This window comes from Callionymus lyra, chromosome 5, assembly GCF_982586985.1.
Source record: "Callionymus lyra chromosome 5, fCalLyr1.hap1.1, whole genome shotgun sequence".
NCBI classification, from domain to species: domain Eukaryota; kingdom Metazoa; phylum Chordata; class Actinopteri; order Syngnathiformes; family Callionymidae; genus Callionymus; species Callionymus lyra.
This window is the reverse complement of record NC_141822.1, coordinates 27,772,877-27,779,862: the sequence shown is the minus strand read 5'-3', so window position 1 is coordinate 27,779,862 and position 6,986 is coordinate 27,772,877. Positions and strand designations below refer to the sequence as shown.

At 38.0% G+C, this 6,986-nt stretch overlaps 1 protein-coding gene across 1 annotated transcript in view; it reads left to right on the top strand.

The window, feature by feature from the left end:
- The first annotated feature begins 692 nt into the window (after positions 1–692).
- The window catches only part of LOC148080119 (E3 ubiquitin-protein ligase Midline-1-like), a 52,901-nt gene continuing 46,607 nt past the window's right edge, over positions 693–6,986 (top strand). The window contains exon 1 of the mRNA XM_087791683.1: positions 693–833. The gene's annotated coding sequence lies outside the window, so the exon portion shown is untranslated. The remainder of the gene's footprint in view (positions 834–6,986) is intronic.

The window sequence follows — 6,986 nt, the reverse complement described above, 5'->3', positions numbered from 1 at the left end:
TAAAATAAACTTTATTTGGTTGATTAGATCATGTCTTCTGATACTTTTATAACGAATACAAAAAACTATGATTTTTGAAATAACACTGACGGATGGAACACCAACCCAAGATAGTTAGGAAAGTGGAAAGTGAAGAAGAAAAAAAAGTATTTTAAATGTCTTTGAAAATACAGATAAATCAAACTTTTATTAATCTCTGATAGCCAAAGAAAATAGTTTTTATTTCCGGACATTTATTTGGTCATTTTATGATTCCACTGTTTTAACATAAGGGTTTTGTTTCACCCTTTCATGAGCATATTCTTCAAAGGCGTGAGTGAAGAGTCAAAGACTGGACAGGATCGTCTGCCGCCTCATCCATCTGCACTGGATCAAACACTCAGGAGGGGCCAAGAACTTCAGTGTTCCCAGTAATGGAAGCAAGAGTTTCCCAACTGCCGGACAAAGCACTTGCAGCCTTGGTTTCCTCATCCTACTTCACGCTTGCCTGAGCCTGAACACATGACAAGTAAAACCCGAAGGCACAGGCTGCAGGACGGACGGAGGAAGAGAAAAGGGGGGAGTTGAACAGTAGAAAGAGGAGGAGAGAAGCATGAAAAGATTCTAAGTGTTTTGATTTGCGTGTGCAGCGTGTAGGGATGCATGAATCTGTGTCCTCTCTCTCACCTTTTTCTCCATCCATCTCACTTACTCTCTCTCTTCCCTCTCTCTCCCCCCATCCCTCTCTCTCCCCCTCTCTCTTTCCTCAAGGTTACTCACTATTGTTTTCTCGGACGTGGATTGCTCGCACGTTCTCTCCCTTTCTATCGGAGGACCATGTGAGGCTCTTCAATGTAAGTGCCTCCTTTGTTGCTTGGTTCACTTTGAACGGGACCAGGCAACAGTTTCTTTCTTAGCTCGTTCAAGTCGCACGTGGAACAATGGGCTGTGATACGTCCATGGAGTGGGGTCAGAACAGGGTGGGAGGAGGGTGTTTAGGTCTTTTTATTGCTCCATGTGGCACCATTATGGGAGTGGAAGACACGTGTTCGCTGCTGTCATTGTTTAATGGTTGGCATTGTCTGCTCGTTTGAACTTACACATGGATCTGCTTTCTATTTAATATATGCTGACTGTTTGATATTACAAAAGCTTTGATTTTTTGCAGGGATCCTGCTGTATTTGGAAGCAACATTTACATCATGTTTTGTATGGAATTGCATTTTTTTCAAGAGTTACATTGTGGTTCTTTTATAGAAATAAATCACTTGTTCTCTTTATTTTGTATAACTGTAAATTAAAAAACAACATAAGGCTTTCTAATTAAAAACAATTAGTTTGCGTCTTTACTTAATGTATTGTTGGCGGTTTTATTTCTATATTAAGAATTAAAAAACTTTCAAAAACAGATTGAACTTGTTTTCCTTTTTTGCAATGAACCAAGACAACCTTATCATAGCCTTTTCAAAAACAAAAATGTTGCATTTCAGTTAGAATTCAAAATTGCACTTTGTGACGCTTCACTGCGATGCAAACAGCCTGAAGCCGATTGAAACTGACATGGGCACTGAATAATGCAAACAGTGTATATAGACTTTCATCAATGATGAAAAACTTTGCAAAGCTGAATGCGGAACATAGAGATCCTCTGCAGGCTTGAGTGTTTACCTCGAATTAGCTCAACAACCTTTAAGATGTTGCCCCTGTGGCCTAGAACTGAAGTCAAACAATTGACTTTGAAGCATGTAAAAGATGATTTTATATACCAATTATCTGTGTTGTCATTCTCCTGAGCCCACACATGTTTTTTGTCATTAAATGTCATGTAAATTGTCATTAAAATACAAAAAATATATAATGATAAATGTATGGTGATAGAGTAGACTTGTACAAATGATGGCCCTAATGTGATACTCATTTGGTAAAACTATTAAACCAATTGTGATGAACTGAAAACTAAATAGAAAGTCTTGAGACATGAACTTGTGACCGAGAAATTACATTCGCTATTTATCTACAGTCGTGCAAAACAATAGATGAAAGATTGAATCAAAGGCTTCACCAAACCAGGAGAAAACCGCACAAAGGCCGCAACTTAAAACACATGGAAAGTAACTTTACCATACTAGAGACAGGATGACACTGCGGACTGGAACGAGAAAGCTTGTCCAGCTGGTGCAGAGCTTTAATTGCAGAGTGGTTAAAGCCGGGTGTCATTAACCCTTTCATGTGAACGAAGAGGGTGAAATGGACATGAAATGTAAGTTATAAATAAAAGCAAATACAAACACGGATCATGATAGAAATGTTTCCATGTTTGATAATAAAACGATTTATTTTAGCTTTACTTTCTTAAGGTAATGATACAAATAACACCTGCATCTTGTCTGTGTCACTTTAATAGTGTTTTTAAACATTTTTAATTACTTTAAGGTCAGTTTTCCTTCTTTTTTTTTGTCACTTCCCTTCACATTATATTTTAAATTTCAATTGAATATATTAATTATAAATTCTATCACTTAAATCGCCAATATGAAGCTTTTGATTAAGGTAGGAAAAGAATGATTTCAGAAGCCATCAGCTGTTCACAGGTATTCAGTATTCCTGCTTTTATCTTTCACACTCTTTTCCCGATTCAGCCCCATCTTCCGTCCTCCTTATCAGAGTTGACATGTGGAAGCGGAAAGGGTTGATAAATGTAGCAAGAAGTGACAGACGCATACCTGAAGCAACATTTCTGGGTGAAAATAAAGTGGAAACTGCCCGAGTTTCATGAACAAGTCGACGGCAGCCAAATATAGCCAGTGGCGAATCAGATCTCGGAGTATTTGCAAAAAACATTGTTTTCCTTACGCAAATACTTCTTCGCATTCTCAACAAGGGAGTTTATTTCTTCTACGATCATTCCGGCCTGAGCTTGTCTGATGTCTGAGCCTGTGCATTATGTCTCTCCAATCTTTCTCCAGGATTTTTGGCATATGTTGTACGCAGCAGGTTTGAGACTGAGCTGGGTGCTTGGCAACTTAGGCACCCACGCTTTTTCAAAATCCCAGACACCTCAAATAACATCTCTCTGAGTGTTCAAGCCTCCAGAGTTCGGCATTCAACTTTGAAGCAGACATCTGGCTGTCGGCCCACCTTCGAGAGAGAGACGATGAATCTGGTTGGAGATTAAACAGAAATAGAGGCGTCTATTTGGGAAAGCCCTCGGGGTATAAGACTGTGTGAATGAGATCTATGGATGACCAAACAATGCCAGGATATTTTTCAGATCCCCCTGCAGCACTTTGATTATTCAAAGACCGATTAACTGTAGAAGGATCTCACTTGTTTTGACAAGTTTTGTCAATGGCCTGGAGTTGCTGTTTTGAAGATGATGAAGAGGACTGATATCAAGCTGAGCTTATGAAGTGACAATGACAACTGAACAGATGAGTGCCTCTCAACCGCTGACCAAGCAGGTCCAGGGTCAACTACCAGGCTTGTCTTATTATGTGAGTTGAGAAGAAGTGCCTCAAAAACATTCCATCGTTGTAAAGCGTAGCTGTGGCTTACCTCCCTCAATGATATGTATAAGTTGGTCGTCAACAAACTAACAAACAGGTTAACTGCTTATCTGGTTGGTCCTAATTCTTGTGGAAAATAAGGGCTGTAAGAGTGCAAGTTGCTGTTGATAGGCTAACGCCACTCTCTCTGCTTTAGGAACTATTGTTTCAAACAATTATTGAAACTTCATATCATTTCTACACAGAGGACACCAATTTTCCAAGCTCTAAAAAAAAAAACTCATCAGAAGCCTCATCAGTCCATCACTATAAGTTACAAAAGTTAGACTGCTGGGTATTGCTGAAGTTTAGTACCTCAATAGTTGGTTTACAAACCTCAGAGGTTTATCTGCAGGTTTTATCTACTGCACCGGATACTCCGCTTTCCTTACACAGTCCAAAAACACTACCTACATTGTAGTGCACAAAAATACAATCGAAGTTGCAAGTGGCCACAGGAATGACAGGAGATCGGAACTTTTGTTGAACAGCTGTGTCGTACAGCATCATTCCGTCAAGCCATCGCCATTAACCACATACAGGGCTTTAAATACGGTGGTTCATTAGAGACAAAAAACGGAAATGCAATACACAACACTACATGTATACTTCAGATCTTTACCTTTTGCATTCTCTCTGACACCTCCATTGGGGGGACAATTTACCCAAAGATACTGGTGGTTTTCTAAAAACAAGCTTAAAATATGGACATACTTAACATTTTCCGTCAAATTTCTTCTGTCGAGGTTTCAATACAAAAGGAGCACATATAAGCAGTATGGTGGTATTTATATGTTGTTTGCCATGTCTTTTTGGATGAAGAAAATAAGCCCACATCGCTACATTAGCATGGACATGCATTTTTGCCTCCAACTGCAAAAAGGAGAGGATTACTTTGAACATAATCCCAACCCATAGTTGACATTAGGTTCCTTAAACCCTAGTGTTGCCCGGTGGCCTAGAAACAAATGTGTTTGTAGTTTCCCTTGTGTTGTCTCTTCCAGAAATACATATGCGGTGGAGCTCCTGTACTCTGCATGGTCCGTTTTGACCAGATGCAAAGAAACCGGGGTGCCTGCGGAAAATAAAGAGCGAGAGCAGGGTTACAAGATAAATGATGTCTGTGAAACTGTTTTGAAGCCTTTATTATCATTGGAGCCTGTAATACAGTACTCTAATACCATTGTTTTGGGAGTGAATTTAATCAACATTTGATTAACTGACTACTGTGCTTTTTCAGATTCGCATAGTTATGAGTAATAGCCAAACAAAAGGTTTAAAAGGATCCGTCAATATCAATTTGAAGGGCATGGCTCATCAGAGGGTTAATTCACTCCATAGCAAGACAAGGCAAAATCACATAAAATTCACCCATCCATCCATGCGCACTCTCATATACGATAGGTCAATTGATGACTACATTTTTCTCAGGTGTAAGTTATTGTCTGACAGTCTATATGTTAGCTCCAGTAAATGACCGATCCAAGGTGCCCTATTTAGATATGTTTTAACCCTGTGATTCCCCATTTAAGTGGATGAGATGTCAGCATATATTGTTTATCGTTCCTCTTCCAAGCAACTTCTGTTCTTTTTGTTCCTGATAAAGACACTGAGACACACAAGCACACACTTAGACATATACACATTTACATAAGACTTGAGATCAATAAAGCACACGTAGCAGCCAAGTGACTGTGCGACACAACACACAAGTGAATCAATTGGACTGATCGTGATATTGCTTTTCCTACAAACAATTGGTCTGAAAGGGTCTGACTGAATGATTTTAGAAAGTTTCCGTACCAAAGAGGCGAGAAAAGATATAAGTGAATTTCAAAAAAGTAATGATAAAAGTGAAGCTTAGAGGAAAATGACTTCAATGGTTGGTATGCAACTTTTTATCATATTTAAATGCAGAGAACAAAAAGCTGAATCATCATTTTGCACTTTTGGGACCGAACTACTGCTTTGAATTCTCAAGTAGATTATATTGATCGTACTTGTGCTTCTGAGCCGGACAATGACGCAGAGCTTCAACAAATCAAAGAGGCAATTAATGGGAACAGCGTTTAGCGCACCAAGGAGTTCAAGAATCAATAGCATGCTAGTTGAATGTGCATCGTGGCTTTGTCAGTATAATGAGACTAAAGATTTCAGTTATTATGTTGTTCAACTCTCTTGCGGAAGTTATCTCGGGTGGGCCTTTTCATCCTTATCTCATAATCGCATCATAAGAAGAGTTTTGACATCACTTGACATTTCTATTCTTCGATAGATTTCTGGGTGTATCAGGGGAAACATTTACAATCAAACAACAAATACATAGAGTTGCTCCTCATTGGCAAGCAGTTCATGAAATTGAAATTATTACCTTAACGGTCGACCCATAATGCATTGAGAGAGTTAGAGACTTAGGCTCAAGGGTAATAGGCAGCAAATTAAACTTGCATATATCTCAAACAGAAAGTAAAAATACTCCCTGGTAGAGCATAGTTAGTCCTGTCGAACTGACTCAAACTAAAGCTCATCCAAAGTAGTAAACCATGTTTATTTACAACAGTGTAGTGTAATAATGATTAACTGCCATGGCCCATAGAAAGGTTTTGATCCAAAAACGTATAAAATTCTTGCCATTATACATCTGAGAAATAATTCTTTCACCTTTAAAACCAGAGAAAACAATGTAACCATAAAGGATTAAAAAATATATTTTGATAATTTTCTCTTAGCCTTTTGACCTTTTGTAGTTGAGCTTGAGACCCTGGATATAGTAAACAGGTAAAAGTGAAACTTTAAGCTAAACAATAAGGAATTAAAAATCTGTACAGTTTTTGCTTACAATGGTGCAAAGTTCACTTCCATCTTGAGGCAACTTTCTTCCTTTTATGTGTGGACTTAACTGTATGTGTGGTATTTGTATTTGTTTAGGGTGTCCACTGCATCTCACCCTAAACAGCTGGGAAAAGCTCCAGCAACCAGTCATGAATTGAATTATGAATTGAGGTCTCATGTGGTGTGGGGTATTTTCAAGATTTTTATTGGATTCTGAAAATATTCTGTTCTGAATAGACATGTAACCATAATCATAATAACAGAACACACTTAGCATTAGCTTTAACATTTTAAAACATATGATACGCCGAAAGTAACCGAAATTTGACTTTAGAAAAACAATAAGTTGAGTCTAATTTAAGCATTCTCGATGATTCCAAAGGAATCATTTATTAATAAAACCGTGTTTCAATCCAAATATCACACACATACAGTATATTGCTAAACACACTATGTTTTCCATACATACACAAGTAGTATTTACAAGTATAACCTTATTATTTCTTATTTGAAACTTACACACATTCTTTACCTGTAGTTATGATTATTCCTCTAGATATTCAGTTAAATTTGATTTTGTGTAAAGATTAATTTTCCGTCTATATCTTGGCCATTTGTCAAGAACAGTAC